This window comes from Sciurus vulgaris (genome assembly GCF_902686455.1).
Source record: "Sciurus vulgaris genome assembly, chromosome: 10".
NCBI classification, from domain to species: Eukaryota; Metazoa; Chordata; class Mammalia; order Rodentia; family Sciuridae; genus Sciurus; species Sciurus vulgaris.
Genome location: NC_136470.1, coordinates 27,158,109 through 27,179,450, shown reverse-complemented (window position 1 = coordinate 27,179,450; position 21,342 = coordinate 27,158,109). Strand labels below are relative to the sequence as shown.

The following is a 21,342-nucleotide window of genomic DNA, read 5'->3' as shown; positions in this document are numbered from 1 at the left end:
CTATAATTTCCTGACTGAAGCAAAGATAAATCTTTCAAACAGAAACATATTATAAAGGTAATCCCCAAATAACGCTCATAAAAAAGTTTTAGACATATCACTTCAAATTTTAAAAATCACTAATCAAGTAAGGGATAAAAAATTATGAGCAAGAATCACTAGAAACAATAAACTATATATTAAAACTCATAAATACTATGACCATTGTTATTTTTAGATACAGAATATAAAACTATGTGTCATATATTTAACAGAATAAATAAGGGTTTAAAGTATAGACAAGTATACAAAGCTATCATATTCAATAAGACAATTTAAAAATGCTTTCGGCACAACTCCAAAGAATTTAAAAATATTTTGGATGTAGAAATTCAACAGAAAAGTTTTGTATCAGTTTAGAAACTCTTGAAAAGTGATTTAGTATCTTGGGATTTCCATTTTCACAATATTGTGGACTAGATACTAGACTAAGCATGCCACCAAAACACCTTGCAATAACACGAGTACATATTCTCAGAATAGACTCAGGTGAATCAAAAATCATACCCAATATCAAAATTTACTAATTACTTTATGGATGGAATTAATTTTGAGTTTCCAGCAAAGCAGAGAAAGATATGGGATTCCCTTGTTTTTTTCTTACTATATCAGATGCACTTTATATCATTACATAGCTTAAATATCATTTTCCATTTTTCATCCCACATACTTCCATAGATTCTAAGTTTACTGATGATAGGGAGTTCTAGACAACCAAGTCTGTCCTACTACCAGAATTCCATAAATAAGAACCCTCCTGACTTCAATCCCCAGCACCACAAAAAAAAAAAAAAAAAAAAAAAAGAAACCCTCCTACTAGCAAATAAAATTTTCTTGTTTGCAGAATATGTGGCCTTAGCACATTTGTATGGAGATTAGACCTCATCTCTTTCTTTCCCAGGGTCATGCTTTTTCAGTCTCTGCAGAAGTGGAAAGAAAAGGATTACACAATGACCGTTTGACCATTTATATAAATCCACATCTGAATAAATACATTTTAAGAACTTCATGAATTACAAAATGATTTCAGAACACTTTTATCAAGAACAAGTGAGGAGAGGGACAGAGTGGTATCCAGAACAGTGAGGACAGTGTTACTTTGAATGCTTTTATCAAGCTATGGGAGCTTATGCATTCTTTGGGCCTACCAAGGTGCATGTTTGAACAAGAAACTCCCTCAAAAAGCTGAGTGCTCATAGACCACTTGATCTGTATAAGGGCAAAATAGACATATTGACTTCTCCCAAAATGTTGAAGATGATTGTTTAATTCAAATCTTGGAATCTGTAATCACAAACTGGCTCTCATGTCTGTTTGTAGGCTGGATTTATAGTCCCTAAATGACTCCAAACACCACAAAATGTGGATATATTATTCCATTTTCCTCTCTCTTTCCAAAATAATTGACAATAAGCATTCCAAGACATATACTCAGGAAACTATTGAAGATTTAAAAAATTCAAGGCAGATGTTATTAGGTAATAGGAAAAAACTAAGTTTGGAGGAATAGAAGACAGGATTCCATCCACAAAACTGATAAAATTGAATTACTAAATTCAAAATATAAACTATTCCTTTTAACATATTCACATTAACAATAGACATATTATCTTTAATAAAGAGCTAGTAAATTTGTGAAAGAACTGTTTGAACTCAGAGCTAAAAAGTGTTATTAAATGAAAAATTTAAACAGTTGATTAGTTATGGTTGAAAAAAATTAATGAACTAAAAATGTTTTGAAGAATTTAGAATGGAGTCCAGAGAAAGGAGATGGAGAATAGGAAAGTAAAGAGAGATGACCAGGAATCTAAAGAGAGAAGGGAGTGACCTTAAGTAGAAGTAAATTTGTGGGTAAGTCTTCATAAAACTTTATAAAACAATGATATTAGTATTTTATCATAGGTGGATAAAAGGAATTAAAGTATATAAAAGCAATAGCAGAGACATCAGAAGACCCATTGCTTGTAATTGTTTGAGAGAATAATAGGACCCCATTACTATTAATATTTGGAGATGTCAGTATGTATAGACATTTCCTAGGAAAACATATAAAATGAGAACAATACATAAAATCCAAGCCAATGAAAAATGGGGAATAAGGAATAATAATAATTTCAAAAAAAATCAAATGCAAGCAATATCAAATATAGAGAATGGGGACAAATTGTTTATGGTAAAACAAATTTTTGGTAGAAACAAACTTTTAAAAATAACATTTGCAATAAATGCTAACAACTCAAATGAAGCAATTAACATTTCCAGACTGAATCCTTCAGTTTTTCATGAGTCTCTTGTAAATAGAACACATGAACATTTGTGAAAATAAAAACAAAAGTTCCACATGGATAAAATGTGGGGTTCATTTATTAAACAAATGTTTGTTTATAGTTCATAGTTCTGCATGTTGGGGATAGAGAATCAAATATTTGAACACCTGACTTTATAGAGCTTTAATTTCTGGTTTGTTGAGACAGATAACTAAATGAGTAAATTACATTAAATATTAGATGACTGAAATAAATATCATGACATAAATACAAAGCAGAAAAGAAAAATTTTTATCTTAGAAATGCATATACCTGAATGCTTATGCTGGGAAAATAAAAGACTTGAAATCAATGATCAAGGATCTAAGTCTTAAGAATATCATAGGAAAAAGAACAACAGAATAAGCCCAAATAAGAATATAATGATAGGCATCACATATTTAGTGATTATTATATAGTAGTCAATGTTCTAAGGATTTCCCTTGCCACCTAAAATGACAATATTTATAAACCAATTGCATTTTTAAAAGTCAGCAAGAAAAAAATAAAAGAAACCACTTCAAATACCAGGAGCAACAAAAAATGTACATGGGAGGACAGTTTACAAAATGAGTTAAAACTGTGCAAAAATTATGAAACTATTGTTAGGCAATATGGATCTAAATAAATGTCTATATCTATCATCTCATGGATTGAATAATTCAATTTAATTAGGATGTCAGATTTTCCCAGTGACTAGACCTTTAATATAATACATAAAATGCTAACACTATTTTGGGTGGAAATTGTTAAGCTGATTTTGCAATTTATAGAGAAATGCAAAATAAGTCAGTCTCAGAGGATTAATTTGGGAGACTTATCCAAACATTAATGGTTATTATAAAGCTACAATAATTAAAATAGTGTAGTATTAGTGGAAAGATAAATAAATGATCCAGAACAGAGAAATCAGATCCACATGTATATATTCAACTGATTTATTATAGAGTTCCCACTAAAAGGAAGTGTGAAGTAGCGTATTCTCAATAATGGAGCAGGAAAAATTAAATAATAATTTAAATATGAGGAATAAAATCATATTACCCTTACAGTAAAATATGAATTTGAGTTAGATTGAAATTCCAAAATATGAAAAGCCATATAAAGAATCTTCTAGAAAAATATTGTTCTCAATTTGGAATTTCAAAGAATTATGCTGAATTTAATCAACTGGACTTTATTAAAATGGAAAATTACCCATCAAAAGCTATTGGCATGAGGGAAAAAGAAGCAAGCCACCATGTAAGTGAGAGTATTTGCAATAATTTTATATGAAAAAGAACTTAGGTATAGAATAGATTCAAAAACACAATAAGGAGCATATAAGCAACTCTATTTGAATAAGTGAACTGAAGACTTTAAAGAGTGCTTCACAAAAGGAAACCAAAGGACCAATAAGCACACACAGAAGGATGCTAATAAGAAAATTCAAACGTGTCCATTAACAATCACACTCAGCATAAAGTGTTGGTGAGGACAGGACAAATTTCTCTCAATACTGCTGGGAGTCTCTGTTGGAATAACCACCCCTGAAAATACTTTAAAAATCTAAATCTACTAATACTAAGCATATGCTTACTCCATGACACAATAATTTTAACTCCTAGGACTATATCTAACAAAATTGAGTTCATCTATGTATCGTCAGATATGTACAAGGTTTAAAAGAGACTTAAATTAGAATCACCTAAAACTGGGAAGAACCCAAATGTCCATCAACCACAGATAGATGAATAAGGGTTCATAGGTAGATTACTGAACTGCTGTGATAAATAAACTAAGCTCAAAAATATGGGTGACAATCAATAAATGGGCAAACAAACTAAATTGACACTGATACAAAAGAAGACACAAAGGACCAACAAATACATGAAAAAATGTTCAACATCTCTAGCAAACAGGGGAATACTAATCAAAACTACACTGAGATTTCATCTCACTACAGTGAGAAGGCCATTATCAAGAACACAAATACCAATAAGTGTGGGTGAGGATGAAGGGAAAAAAAGTACACTCGTGCATTGTTGGTAGGACTGCAGACTAGTACAACCACTGTGGAAAGCAGTACAAATATTCCTCAAAAAACTAGGACTGGAACCACCGTATGACCCAGGTACTCCACTCTTCATTGTTTCTCAGAAAGATCTAAAATCATCACACTATAATGATACAGCTACCTCAATGTTTATAGTAACAGAATTCACAATAGTCAAACTATGGAACCTGACAGGTGCCCATAAATAGATGAATGGAAAATGTGGTATATGTCCACAATGGAGTTTTACTCAGAATTAAAGAAGAATAGAATTATAGCATTTTCTGGTAAATGAATGGAAATGGAAAACTTCATGCTAAGTGAAATAAGCCAGTTTCAGAAAATCAAGGGTTGAACGTTTTCTCTCATTTGTGGAAGTTAGGGCAAAATAAGGGAAAGAAGAAGGGGAGAATTGAATATCATAAAGATGTAGGGAAGATCAGTGGAGTAGGAGGAGATGGAGAGGGAGGGAGCAGGGAAGAGAAAGGGGTGGAATGCAGGATAAATTTTTAAAAAACATGCTATGTGCATACATAAATATACACAGGGTATTTTACCTTCAGTTATAAGTAGATAGAACTAACAAAAAACTAAATAGATGAGTAGAGGAAGGACAATGGGGAAAGGGAGCAGGGAGGAAAAAAGGGGGAAACTGACTTGAAATCAAATTCTACTTGTGCATGATTTTGTCAGGATCAACCCAGCTACTATGTATAACTAAAATGTTCTGATTAAAAAAATGGGTGAAACAAACAGAAATAATATTGAAATTATTCATATTGAAAGTTATATACTATACAGACTCATTTACATAATTTAATGGCAAAATCACTAAGAAATGTCACAGTAGTAGTTATTGTTAGAAGAGGTATCAATAGAGAAGGGAAAGTGGGAGCTAAAATAGTATATAACTTGATCATAGTGGTAATTATCAACTCACAATTACAACTTATACACTTTAATGCATGTATGTTACACTCTAAAAGAACACATTTATAAGAGTGGTAGAGCTAGAAGTTGCAATGCATAGTCGTAACTTAGAAATTGATTCAAAATCTTTCAAGAGATATGACATTAATGAGACAAAATGTAATACTAAATTAATTAAAGGTATTAGGGAATTATAATTTTAATGTGGAATATTTTTAAAAGAGATTAACTTATGGAAATACATACTAACCTATATACAGAAATAATAGTGTGATGTCGGGAGTCTACTTCAAAACAATATGGAAAGTAAGGTGAGAAGAGGTAAAGTAGTATTTTGGCCAGGATTTGATAGATGTTGACATTTAGAGGACAACATTTGGAAAGCTTTATACAGGTCTAATTTGTAAATATTCAAAATTCTCCACAATTAAAAAAAATCTATTTCAAAAATTGTGGAGAACTGTCACCAAATGTTTTCTGTATTAGCTACTTACTGTCCACCCTCCCCAACAAATCAAATGAAATTGAAATTCCAGAAGAAAAACCAAGCAAACAATCTCTCGTATTGAAAACTTGATATGTATGTTTAATAGGACATTAGGTAGAGTCGAAAGAGTTTAATAAAGAAGAATATATAGATAAGAAGAAAATGTGTAAATTGACACGTAGATAAAATAAGTCCACAAAACACAAACAAAAAGACCAGAACTGGCAAAGGACATAGCACAACGATCTAATCATATATGTGTAACTGGAGTTCAAGAGAAATTAGAGGTCACCATGAAGAAACACTATTTGCAGCGTTAATACTGTAAAGTTCAACAATAGCTACAACTTTCAACCAGGATACAGATAATGGAAGTGTCTATTTCTGCTGTTGTAAACTCAAAACCAAGTGAAAAATCTCAAAATAGCCACGGGGGAAAACACATGTTATCTTCAAAGGAACAAAACAAAACAAAACAAAACAAAAAGATGACTGATTTCTCAACAGAAAGAATTGAAATAAGCAGATCTGGGAATGTTAGACCAAACACTGAAAGAATGTACCCAATATTCTTCGTTGAGTGGAATTTTTACCTCAAAAGTAAAGATGAACTAAAGACATTTTAAAATTAAAACTGAACCTCCCACCAAAAGCACTCACTAAAGGAGTTATTGGAACTTGCCAAAGACCCATCATGACATCTTGATGGACAAAGGAGTGAAAATTAATTTTGTTTTTCTAAAGTGTCTTAGAATTTAAATATGTGGGCAAACTGAAATTGATATTTGCAGTATAAATTGCTAATATTACTTTTGGTGTATAAAATGTACAGAATATCAAACTATAAAATAATAAAAACATAATTAAGAAGAAATAGAATTAAAGTTTTAAGTTTTTTTTAAATTTTTCTAAAAGTGTCTTAAAAATTTTATTAGGCCTTAATCAAAAAATATATGTTTTACAATCTCTATGCTATAGAAAAAAAAACAAAATGCTTAATAGACCTAGAGAAATGGAATAGCAAAAAGTTTCTACTACTTCAAAAGAATGCAACAAAAGGTGAAATAAATTAAATATAAAAATAAATAGTAAATTCATATATTTAAAGCAAAAAATAAACATTTATTACATTTATAGAGAATACAGGCTCCAATTGAAATTAAAAATTGTTTTGGGGAAAAATCATACAAATGCATGTAGCTTGCAAGAAATACAACTAAAGATAAACATGCAAAAGCATTCAATATAAAATAGGAAAAGAAAGGTGGTATAGCTCTACTAACCAAGGACACTTAAAGCTGTAAACATAGCTAATGATAATGAGGATATTTAATAATGATTAAAAATAAAATCCACCAAGAATCTAAATTTATAATAAGAAAAATTCAAAATATATTAAGTAAAAGTTTTACTAAAAGGAGCAAGAAACAAATCCACAAATGTAATGAAAGATTTGAAAATTCATGTCTTACGGACTGATAAACAGACATTTGACTCTATGCTGGGCTATTCAACTAATTTTAACAAATTGGAAAGAATAGAATCTTCCAGAAATGTTTTCTGATCACAGTGGAAATTAAGTAGACATAAGAACAAAAGATGTTCTCACATGTTTGGAGATTATTCAATGCTTATGTTTCTAAATAGTTCATGGATCAACAAATAAATCACAAATGAAATTAGAACACACTGTGAATTGAATATAATAAAAGTACCAATACCAAATTAAGCACGATATATTGAAAACAGAGTGAGAAGTGCATTGCTCTAAATTCCGAGGTTAGAAATGTAGTAAAGTGGTTGGGCGTGGTAGCACATGCCTGTAACCCCAGTGGCTTGGGAGGCTGAGGCAGGAGGATGGGAGTTCAAAGCCAGTTTCAGCAAAAGTGAGGTGCGAAGCAACTCAGTGAGACCCTGTCTCTAAATAAAATACGAAAAAGGGTTGCAAATGAGGCTCAGTGGTCCAGTGCCCCTGAGTTCAACCCCAGTACCAAAAAACAAAACAAAACAAAATATATATATGTATACACACACACACACACACCACACCACACACACACACATATATATATAATCTTAAAATTCCATAGTCTAAACAAATGAAATTCAAATAATAGAAGCATCTAATGAAGTTGAAGAAACACAGAAAAGAATTGTAACAACAAGAGTGGCAAGTTGTCTGCTATTCCTATAGCAACTGGAGCATTCAAGAATGTCTTAGAGAGGGTATGTTTAATCTGATGCAAGAAACAAATTAGAAATGGAATAACTAGTAATTCTACACACTTTAAGAATAAATAATAATCCTAAAATGAAGATCAAATACCTGCTGTTCTATCGTCATGATTTATATCAGCATAATGATACTTTTTTCAAAATCAAAAGTTTAACAATAAAAGTATCTATGAGAAACCCTCAGTATTCTGGTTACTGGAAAAAAAAAAGAACAAATATATTTCTTAGAAAGCATAAGAGTAAGTAAAAAATGGCTTGATTGGAAATTCACAGTCAACTGACTGGCAACTCTATCCTTCACTGGCTAACCAACAGGAAGTTATCAATCTTCAAATGTGGGAAATAGAATTTTTCTTCTTCCATTTTAATTCATAACCCTGCCTCTGCTTCCTGAGCTCTTTTGTCCATGATTTACCAAATTCTGCTCTTTAAGAAAACATATTTGTTTCAAAATTCATCATGGTCAAAACTCAGTAACACTAAAAATAAAAGTTTAACTGATGAATGTTTTTCTAATCTATCAGGACTTTTCTTTGCCATCCTGGATTGAAAATGTGTATCAAAAGATTCAGGATCTTCAATTGACCCTCTTCACATCCCTTACATGTTTTTTAACAATTCTGGGACATTTTCAAAAGTCAGTTTATTTTTTCCAATTGAATTTCTAATTAAACACTACTTTATTTGGTATAAAGTTACAGTCATTGTAAAAACCAAGAGTAAACCTGGAAGTACCTTAGATATCAAGACTGTAGGTTAATTAAATTGTTAGGATATTTTAAGACTAATGCAATCGTTTGGGCATTTAATGCATTTGTGCGCTCTCCTGGGAATTAATGTTTCTTTAACTTCAAATGAGGGCATTGCATGACAGTCAAATCTTATTGACCTTTGTTCCTTTTTTCTCAGATATGTGAATGATTTCAAGGTTTGAAATTAAGTATTATATCTATACATTGTTAATGGATTATCATTATGTTATCTGAGGCCTGAGGTAGATAAATTGAATGCCATTTTAATTTGTTCTTGTTTTCTTAGTTCCAAGAGAAAATGTATTCTCTGGAGATCCAACAATATGTTAAATAAAATATTCATCTTTCTTATCTTGCAATTTTAATTAATTTATGAGTTAACCTTGGCATAATATTTACTTACTAATCTTATTTTAATCACAGGCATAGATAGAAGACAAATATATCGAATTCAGGAAATAATAAACAAAAAGTACATCTTAGAATGTGTCAGGATATATTTTTGTTCCTTAAACAAGCTATTAAAAAAATACATTAGTGAAAATCAAATATTATTTTATATCTATTATTGAAAAAAATAAAAATGTATTTGGTTGTAATATGCTTTTGTTCCATGTGTCCTTCTTTCTGAGGTGTCTACACTTTTCCTGTTCATTCTGCATCTATTCATTACAAAGGGCCAACTCTGACCTCCTTTTCCCATTCTTGGCAGTTTGCAATGTACCCAGATCAGGGTACATTGCCCAGGCAGTGTACATGCCTTGGGACTGATCAGTGTGATAGCTTTCCTGGATTTGTATTTTATCTTTTTCCCTATAAGGCAACCACAATTCATTTACCTCCTCTTACACCCTAGTGTATGACCTGCAACATCCTGAACATTTTTCCCCCTGTGAGAGGTGATGTAATAATAATAAAAAAATACTTCATTGATTATGTGACACAAAAACTGCTCTTTAATGGCTGAGAATGATGTAATAATGTGACTTTATGGATTTCTATATCTCAAGAAAAGTACTCTCGGAATCAGACCAGAGACCCTGCAGATTATAGAAGAAAAAGTAGGTCCAAATCTTCACCTTGTTGGTCTAGGATCAGACTTCCTTAACAGGACTCCCATAGCACAAGAAATAAAAGCTAGAATCAACCACTGGGGTAGATTCAAACTAAAAAGCTTTCTCTCAGCAAAGGAAACTATCAGCAATGCGAAGAAAGTGCCTACAGAGTGGGAGAATATCTTTGCCAATCATACTTCAGATAGAGCACTAATCTCCAGAATCTATAAAGAACTCAAAAAACTCTACTCCAAGAATTCAAATAATCCAGTCGACAAATGGGCTAAGGAAATGAATAGACACTTCACAGAAGAAGATCTACAAGCAATCAACAAACATATGGAAAAATGTTCAACATCTCTAGTAATAAGAGAAATGCAAATCAAAACCACCCTAAGATTCCATCTCACCCCAATTAGAATGGCGATTATCAAGAATACGAGCAACAACAGGTGTTGGCGGGGATGTGGGGAGAAAGGTACACTCATACATTGCTGGTGGGGCTGCAAATTAGTGCAGCCACTCTGGAAAGCAGTGTGGAGATTCCTTAGAAAACTTGGAATGGACCCTCCATTTGACCCAGCTATCCCACTCCTTGGCCTATACCCAAAGGACTTAAAATCAGCATACTACAGAGATACAGTCACATCAATGTTCATAGCTGCTCAATTCACAATAGCCAGACTGTGGAACCAACCTAGATGCCCTTCAATTGATGAGTGGATAAAGAAACTGTGGTATATATATACAATGGAATATTACTCAGCCATAAAGAATGATAAAATTATGGCATTTGCAGGCAAATGGATGAAATTGGAGAATATCATGCTAAGTGAGATAAGCCAATCTCAAAAAGCCAAAGGACGAATGATATCGCTAATAAGTGGAGGATGACACATAATGGGGGGGAGGGAAGGGTTAGTGTTAGGGTTAGAGTTAGGGTTAGGGAGGGGGGCAAGTATGGACGAAAGAAGTACTGTATAGAGGGTAAAGAGGGGTGGGAGGGGTGGGGGAAGGGAAAAAATAACAGAATGAATCAAACAACATTACTCTATGTAAACTTATGATTACACAAATGGTATGCCTTTACGCCATGTACAAACAGAGAAACAACATGTATCCCATTTGTTTACAATAAAAAAAAAAAAAAAAAAGAAAGAAAAGTACTGGCCCCAATTTTAATACAATTCATAAATTCCAATACTCATATAATGTGTTGCTTAGTATGAATCTCTTTTCAATTCAATTTAAAAAGTCCTCTTACATGGTCACCCAAAGAACTAATTTGTAGATATCCACATGACTTGTATATACTATTATTCTTAGGTCCACACAGAACTCTCTCTTTAACACAGGGATGTTTTCAACATAGAAATGTTTTCAGACTTTGAAAATAACTCAAATGACTTTTTAAAATTATAATTTTGTGATTATTTACATAATTATTCTCTATGCATATATTTTTAATTAAAAAGGCAATCCTTTTTGTTCATGTATGAGAATGTACCAACCAATTCCATGACTATGCATAATTATAATACATTATAATTATATGATTACACACACACACACACACACACACACAAACACACACACTCAATTTCCTCTTGCCAGTGTACAGGCATGTGTCACATCACCTAGCATCCATGTCCTCAGTATTCAGTCAGGATTCCATTAGATGGTTCATTTTCACAATTATTGTAGCCAAACAAAATATTTCATCAGGAAAATATTTTGGAATATTTTATGTTTGAATTTTTGGGGGTATATTTTTCCATTTTAAGAAAACCTAAATCTTTTGCAATTTGAGATTTAATATTGCATTTACCTTTTCATAAATACCAACTTCACATAGAAAATCAATCCATGAAATTACAAAGAATGTATGATAAATTAGATCACCCCTGCTTTTTATCTGTTTAAGGAATTTTTTTATTCTTTTCTGTCTAGAGCAGATCTTTCTTGCTTTTATGCTACTTTACCTGAATCCATCTATATTGGGAATGACAGTCATATCACTAAGTATCTCCCTGAACATAGGAGAACATGAGAACTAATCTGAAATATGCACCATCACAGATATCATGATTAGTACAAATTGTGGACAACTTGAGTCAAATGAAGCAATTGTAATTCCTTATTTAAATTATTTGCGTTCCTTGTAAAGGTGTAGTTTTCTTTTGTGAGGTTTAAGTTTAAATTCTGGAGGCACCTTTGTCCATATCTAGTGACACATGGAAAATCCCACTTTGCAAAAAGAGATGATCAAAAGAGATGCAAGTGGAGAGAAGAAGAGACTTACAGATATATATACAAAGATTGAAGAACAGAGAAAGAGATAGAGATGGAGAGAGGTAGACAGAGAAGCAAAGAAAGCTATTAATTGTTCAATTCTAATCTTGTGCTACTGCTTCATACCACTCCGTGTCTTCCCAAGTTACATACACCAAAAAAATTCTTTTTGTTTGAGATATATTTCTGTCATCTACAACCAAAACAAATCGGAGGAAGAAATTAATACCAGGAATTATCTTAGGGGAGGAGATCCTAGAACTTTGGCTAAGTTGAGGTAGGTTGAGTTACGAGGGTGATACTTTATCTCAGGATGAGCTGGCAGCCTTTTTTATGACACAAAAAGTAGATTAAATGTTACTTGAAGATACTTTGGATTTCATGTGCTCAGTGAAGCTCAATTTAAAGAAAACTTGATGTAAAATATCAGAATTTTTGAAGTAGATTTATATCCTTCTTTTCAATAAGATACTGAATAAATGTCACAACTTTTAGAGAAAGTAGTCCATATAAAATCAAAAAGTATATAGCACAGAGGTTTGTTGAAGAAATTTGTCATCTGTCCTTTTCCTGCCTCTCCCTATTTAACTTAGAATAAAAAAATAGAAAACTGGCTATTTCATAAAGAACATTAATTATGATCCTCAAAGTATTGGATTATTGATGAGGGTGGAAAAGACAAAGAGAACAAAGAGTTGAAGAAGTGGTAAAGAACCACCCCTTAGACTAGCCTTCATCAAGTTGAATTTTTATAATTTTACAGGACAAAACACAGTTCAATTTTTCTTTGTTGAGCAAAATATTTTTATAGAAATTAAATTCTAGCAAAAGTCCTACTGTAAGTCCCAGGACTCAAATGAAATTTTTTTGACACCCTATCTCTCTGACTACTCACTTTGCTTCCCACTGTGTGTTTGATCCATTCTCAGAAAGGTGCTTTATAATTCCAAATAAGGATGGTTTTATATGTCTAGATTTATATCCTCCTAATTCAAAATCTAGAGAGAGAAAGACTATTTCTCTTGTGTAATTCCTTAAATGAAAATCCGGTGCTTGACCATGATAAATTATACTTTTATGATGTTGGGCAAGCAACTGAATTATCTTAGTCATATTTATATACAAGGAGTGATGATAATAATACCTACCTCATAGTATTATTGTGAAGAACATGAGCTAGAGTATGTAAAAAGAATAGTGCTTACAAATATAAAGCTTCATAATAGGATACTCTCCTACCAACTACTAAAACAGGCTCCATGGTTGCCCAGCACACATAATAAAATATATCAGTATTAGTAGCAGAAGTTGTAGTAACAATGACAGTTATTATTATAACGAGCATTTTGATTCACCCAGAAAGCTTTACAATCATTGTCCTGAATTAACAGCACCAGGTAACTTTGGGAGGATGTCTTTCTTTCTGCATGTATTCATATTAGGACTGCCAGCCATGGTGCCCCCTCCTTTTTTTTGCCCAGGATTTTCGATTGTCAAATGCTGTAGATTGGGTCCGATGGAATACTGCATGTCAAACAAACATAGATTTTTCTAAAAGATAAGCATATGGAACAGTCCAGTCCAGTTCCCAAAATTTTCTAAATAAGAGGTAAATGAGGGTAGCTCTTGATTCTCTTGAATAGAAAGCTATAAACGTGTATAGACCTTGTTCTTTCCATATGGAAACAGTGTGAGAGAGGATCTAGAGGATTTAGATGATATTCATTGCCTCATTTTCCTCTGTAGGGTCAAGTTTTTAGTTCAGTTGATTATATTTTTGGTGATTCTTCTCAGGTACATTCTTAAATTCTGTTTAAAAGTTACGATGAGTTATTTCATTGCTCAGAAATGATTGAAATAAAGTAGATCATTGTTACTGCTAACGAGAACTATAAAATTTGGCAAATGTCTCACAAGGAGCAAGAAGAAGAAAACTAACTGAGATACCTCTTAGAGGTTGTTGAAAACACTAGTTTTGGACAAGGTGTTTTAGTGATTTTAAGAGAATCCAGCTGGCTGTATAAGGCAGATTATTAGGCAATGCTAACATCTAGTGCAACAATATTGAGAGGGGATTCTGGAAGGCAAAGGTGAACTATATATTCATGGTCTGAACTATAAGAATCTCTGGAGACTGATTCTTATTAAGCAAATGCAGAAGAGCAAATTCCAAGTCAAAATGTCTACATTTTAATTTAGAATGGGCAATAAACGTTAATCCTGAGATAGACAAGCCATCCTAAGAGATAATTCCAACTGGCATGCTGAAGCCTAATGTGAGAAAGTTATTTTAAATCTAAAAGTGTTTAATACCAAAAGCATGGTTCATATGAAAAAGTAATAAGTTGAACTTTTTTTCTTCTTCACCTTTTTTTACTTGTACATTAGAATTGTACATAGTAGTGATATTTATTACATATTTACAACATAACAATAGAATTTGACCAATATCCCTACCCCACCAGCACTTACCCTCCCTGTCTCTCCCCTCCTCCAATCCCCTGATCCCTTTCCTCTATTCTATTTATCTTATTTTTCTTTTCATGTTATCACCCTTCACCTTTCTTTTCCTTTTCTTCTCTAGCTTCCACATAAGAAAGAAAATATATTACCCTTGACATTCTGAATTTGACTTATTTTGCTTAACATAATGGTCTCAAGTTTCATTCATTTTCCTGCAAATGACATAATTTGATAATTAATTTGACAAATGGCAAATAATCATTATTCTTTATAGCTAAATAAAAGTTATGTATACATTTATATATTTATACCATGTTTTTTTTATCCATTATGCATACCTAGACTGGTTTCATAGTTTTGCTATTTGCTATTGTGAATTGTGCTACTGTAAACATAGGTTTGCACGTATCACTATAGTAAGATGATCTTAATTCATCTTACTAAAAAATACTAAGAAGTAGTATAGCTGGGTCATACAGTGGGTTTCATGCCTAGATTTTTGAGGAATCCTCATACTAATTTCCTTAGTGTTTGTACTAATTTACAGTCCCACCAAGAGAATGTTCTTTTTTCTCCACTTCTTATTCAGCATTTATTATTGTTGGTATTCTTGATGACTGCTATTATGACTGGTGTGAAAATAAATTTCAGTGTTGCTTTGGTTTGCATTTCCCTAATTGCTAAAAATGGTGAATATTTTTTCATGTATTTGTTGCCCATTTGTGTTTCTTCTTTTGAGAAGTGTCCGTTTAGTTCATTTGCCCATTTATTAGTTGGGTTACTTGTTTTTGTGTGTGTGTGTGTGTGTGGTTTTTTTTAATTCTTTGTATTGTCTAGATATTAATCCTCTATCACAAGAGTAACTAGCAAAGATTTTTTTCCCATTGTGTAGGGTCCATCTTCACATTCCTAATTGTTTCCTTTGCTGTGTTGAAGCTTTTTATTTGATGTCATCCCATTTATCAAATTTTGGCATTATTTCTTGAGCTTTAGGTGTCCTATTGATAAAGTCATTGCCTGTGCCTATATGCTGTAGTGTTGACCCTACGTTTTCTTCTAGGAGTTGCATAGTTTCTGGTCTAATTCTTAGGTCTTTGACCCATTTTGAGTTGAGTTTTGTGCAGGCTGAGATATAAGGGTCTGGTTTAATTCCTTTACATATGGAAAACCAGTATGTCTAACACCATTTGTTTAAAAGGCTGTGTTTTCTCCAATGTATGTTTTTGGCACCTTTGTTAAGGATCAGATGACTGTAGATGTGTGGGTCTGTCTTTGTGTCTTCTGTCCTGTATCATTGGCCTATTCAAAATTAAAAACAATTTGCTCTTAAAGGCACTATTAAAAGAGATTGAGAAAATACTTGCAAATTACATACCAGAATATGTAAACAGTTTTTAAAACTCAGCATTGAGAAAACAAACAACTCAATTTAATTAAAGGCAAAAAACCTGAATAAGAACTTTATTGAAAAAGATGTATGAATGACAAGCATAAAGTAGAGACATCACTTGTCATTAGGGAAATGCAAGCTTAAACCATAATGAGATAACATGTCTATTAGAATGGTTAAAAAAAATGCTAATAGCAAATGTTACCAATGGCATAGAAGACAAGGAACTCTCATTTATTTCTGGTGGTAATGCAAAATGGTACAGCCACTTTGGAAGAAGTTTCTTATATATGTAAACGGACTTGGCATGCTTCCCAGCAATAAAATGATTATAAAATTTATGGCCACTCAAAAATGTGTATATGAATGTTTTCAGCAGTTTTATTAATAATCGCTAAAAATTAGAAACAAATGTTCTTCAGTACAGTCATGAATAAACAAACTGGTATATCTACACAATGTAATACTATTGGAGTAATGAAAAAAGTATGCTATTAGTTAATTTAGTAACATAAATAAATGCCTAAATGCATTTTACTAAATGAAAGAAACCATATCCAAAAAAGCTACATAGTATATTGATGCATTTATATGACATTCTGGTAAAGGTATAACCTATAGGGATAAAAAACATATTAGCAATTGTTAGGCATTGGGGAAACAAGAACTGGTTGACTACAAATGGCAATCACAGTAAAATTTTTTTTAGGATAAAGGAAACTACTCTGCATAATACTGGGGTAATGCAGACATTATTATATACATTTTTTTTGAACATAGATCTTCACATTAACAGAGAGTGACTTTAATACATAAAAGAGAGAGAGAGAGAGAGAGAGAGAGAGAGAGGGAGAGAGAGAGCAAGCAAAAGCAAAAAGAAATATCAACCAGGATGTTGGGGTATCTCCAGGTGCAGACTATGACAAATTAATCTAATTTTATTACAAATAGATGAAATAACATCACTGAAGAGGGTACATAGAATAAAAAAGGAAATTGACAGAAGTTTGATAAATTATATTTTGATTAGTATCTTAAAGCTAAAGACAAAAGAATCTGTCATAAACTGTACTTTAGTTGGTAAATGTGCTCCTCAAGAGGGTATGGGTTAGCAATTCTTAAAGTATGCATAAGAATTGAACAAGGGAAGTTCGAGAGGTAAACCAGGTTTCTCATTGTCAAAGGGAGATTACACATTAAATGAGGGGAAGAAGGGATCATTACAATTTAGTGTATTATCCTGGATTAGAGTTATAAACATCAGTATGAACTCACTCATGTTTAACTTAATATTTATACAAATGTATATGTATGGAAACAAATATAAATACAGGTATATTCATTGACTGTTATACATACATATCCTAACCTTTTATGCTAAGAGAGTCTTTAAGCAATGACATTCTAGTAGTCAGAAGCACAAATAGAGTACACATCTTGTTTTCTACATACCATTCTTTTATTTTATTATTATTTTTTGTATCAGGGATTGAACCTGGTGTGCTTAACCTCTGAGGTACATCCCCAGTCCTTTTATTTATTTATTTTTTAAGTTTAAGACAAAGTCTCACTAAGTTGTGTACAGTGTTGTTAAGTTGCTAATACTAGCCTCAAATTTTTAATCCTCCTGCCTCAGCCTCCAGAGTCACTGGGATAACAGTTATGTGCCACAGCACCTGGCTTTACATACCACTCTTTATCTAAAGACTCCAGATATGGCTTATTCTATGGATAAAATAGAAATTCATCATTAAATTATAAACCAATGTACAAGATAAACATACTTCGATGATATAAAATAATGATTGATAAGTAAATAGAGGAGAAAATAGTCTTCTTTAAAGAAGCATTCCAAATAATTCAAGTAGGCAATTCCCTTGGCACATGGTGGAGTTGAATTTCCCCACCCTGCCCTGCATCTGAAATTGGACTAGAATTAGTGACTTGCTTCCGACAAACCAAGTAGGGAATGGGGAGAATAAAACTACATTAGTTGGAAAGCCAGGCAAATATAGCCTTATCTAAAGGATAAAGGTTAACATTGTTAGTGATTTAATATGAATAGCATGTAATACCTACTATGTTGTGACAAAAAATTATGTTTCATCTCTTTGGTATTTTTTAAAATCCTTTTCTTAACACATCATGAGAAAAACATAAAACATCCCCAGGTAGGGGAACATGCTATATGATACTTGGAAAATTCTACTCAGAACAGTCAAAATCATAAAAAAGAGACTCAAATAATCATAGACCAGAGGGGCCAGAGAGACTGGACAATTTAATGCCATGTGGTGTCCTGAATTGGATCCTGGAACACAGAGAAAGAATTAGGGAATTAAAAACCGATGCAATCCAAATAAAGTCTGGAGTTTATTTAAGAAATTAACAGTAACATACCAATGTTAGTGTTGTCATTTTGACAACTATACTATAAAAACCTAAGATGTTAACCATAAGGAAAATTAACTGAGGGGTACACTACAACTCTTTGAATACCTTTGCAACTTTTCTGCAAATCTAAAATTATTTCAAAAAGAAATGCTCATTGAAGTAATGAAAGTATGTAGAATATTCTTAACCAATATTTTCACTAATTATGGAGTGCTATTCTTTACTGCAATGATGTTTCTGTTAAAAATAAATTGTTTGGGTCAAAATACAAGGAAAATATAAATTATTCTGCTTAGATTCCTCTTTCTCTAGCACTACACAGTGTACACTATCCCTGTAATCCACAGTATGTACCTGAAATTAGTAGAAAGAGACAAAGGAATCATTGGATTTTTACTTTCATAAACACTGACAGATGCAGAGTCAGGAGGTCTTCCCAGTCACAGCCAGTGGGTGGTTTTGGTATTTTCTTCCCAGCATGGTCCTATTTGAATAATGGTGGTAAATTACATATGACTTTATTAAGCACCTTTCACTTATCAGAAGAAAACTACTTTTCACTAAATGTAAAATAATAGTAGTTGTATTCTAATGAAACCCACTATCTATCATAAGGACCATATCTCCTTTCTTTTTTACTTACTACTGAAATTACCTCAGATAATGTGTGAAGCCTGTTGCAAAGTCTAAAAGCAATGTAAATTGACTCCAGCATGACTTATTGCAAAGCTTAGTGCAAAGTAAAAATAAAATCCTAGTACTAAAAGGTTCAAATCACTGGCGACAGGAAATTTAAAATAAAAACATTAAAACTGATGTCTATGAAAATTTTATAATGAGAAGAAAGGATAAGAGCTGCTTCTAAAATTTGTTTGTAGTATAAAGCAGCAGATTTATGAAACAAAATATTATTTTTTAAATCCAAGTAGTAGTATTATCACTAGTAATTAATTATACAAATCAAGCCTTGATAGTAGAATTGCAACAAAACTTGTTACAGTACTTCCAACTCTCAAAAATGATGGTGCTCTTGCTTTATTCATCCTTATGATGCTCCACAGAAAGATCTTCCCTGAAACACCTCAAATATGTTATATTAAGTGTGCTGAGGATTCATTTGCTAAAATTATTTTTGTATACTCTTGCTTAAATCAATGCTGCTATGAACAATCAATTAACCAAATAGGTAATAAAAATAAATGGGGGTTTTAGACCTTGTCTCCATTTGGCTAATATGTGTTCTATTTTTTTAGTAATAAACAAGTAGGGCTTTTGTAATGAAAATTTTAATAAGCAAAATGAAAGGTTTTCACTTGATTGATTAAGTAGTGATGAATAGAAATAATGCACATTAACTCTCACAGGTAAAATTCAGAAAATCTTGGTCACTCTGAAATTAATGCCAAACTCCAAATGTATTTGAAAAGAGGATTCCTTCATCCTTGAAAATAAGCAATGCATATTGATTGTCCTGAGTCTTTTTTTCCTACTGTTTTCCAGAGTCATACTTAGTTCTAGAACTTTCTATTTGCACTAGGCATTCACAATTTCCTTTGAAAGACCTTGCTTAATTTAACTCTAAATCAACAAAAGCAATTTAATTTTGTCTAAAAGTCACAGGAAAGTCAATATTTGGATATTCCACAATGACCTCTAATACAATTTGTATGACGTCGAAGTCATCCTCTACTAATTTCATATAACATATAAACAACAGTAAATTCTATTGAGTCGTGAGAAATCTTGGAGAAACTTCTAAAGAAAACATTTCTTTTTTGGTATTTTAAAAAATGAATCACGAAGTTTTCCATTGATCTTCAGAGTTATCTTTTAGAATCAGTTTCTTTTTCATTTTGTCCACAACTACCATCATCTATTAATTCAGCTTTCCACATCTAGACCACTGGGTGGCCTTATTCTCGGTCTCTCTATTATGCAATACATTTATTTTTCATTACACCTGATTTTTCCTGATCCCTAGACATATCACTATTTCTTCCCCGTTTTTGCCTATCTTTTCCTATGTCTTCTCCTTTAGTCTTTTCGCTTTGACCCATTGAATGTATAGTCATCAAAATATAACAACATTAACTTATGATTCTTCCATTCAGAAATGGATCATAAATACTTTGTTAGCTGAGGTGATCTGTCCCTCACAGTCCTGGTATAGTGATAGAGCCAGTAAAATTTTAACTGGGCACAAAAACTCTTCTTGTGCCTCAGCAATACTATTTGTGAGTGGCAGAAAACACGGTTTCTTTTTAAATTCTCATTTGAGATGCAGTCAAAGAATGGTGATGGTGAAGATAAAAAGCCAGTACTAGTGAGAGTTATTTTTCTTCCAGGTTAGCCTACTAAGTTCTTTGTGGTGTATACATGTATAGAACAGAATGGAAAATTATTGTTTTTGTCAATTTTGTCATTGTTGTTGTTGCTGTGACCAAAACCTGACAAAAACAACTTAAAGAAAAAAGGTTTCTTTTGGTTCAGTTTCAGAAGTTCAGTTCATGGTCAGTCAGGTTAATTGTTCTGGGCTCAAGGTTAGATAGAACATCATGGTGGAAGGGTACAGCAGAGGAAAGCAACTCAGAATATGGCAACCAGGAAGCAGAAAGAGAGATTTGTTCATCAGGGAAAATATAAATTTCAAAGTCTTGCCTCCAGTGACTTATGTCCTCCAGCCACACCCCACCTACCCAGTTACTACCCACTTTATCCATGTCAGTGGAGTAATCCACATCAGTAGATTAGTCTAGTGATTAGGTTACAACTCTCACAATCCAACCATTTCACACTGACCCTTCTTGCATTGTGTCACACCTTTTGGGGGAACACTTCATATCTAAACCATAACAATGATAGGATAAGAAATTTTCTTAGCTTTTACTCAGACCCTACTATTAAGTTCCAGAAAACAAATAAGTGTTTTGTAAACACCCCTTTCTCATAGTGAATATTCTTATT

At 32.3% G+C, this 21,342-nt stretch overlaps 1 protein-coding gene across 1 annotated transcript in view; it reads left to right on the top strand.

Moving 5' to 3' along the window:
- Nucleotides 1-21,342, top strand: part of LOC306638119 (uncharacterized protein) — a 734,580-nt gene that overhangs the window by 590,786 nt on the left and 122,452 nt on the right. The gene's annotated exons all lie outside the window — the stretch shown is intronic.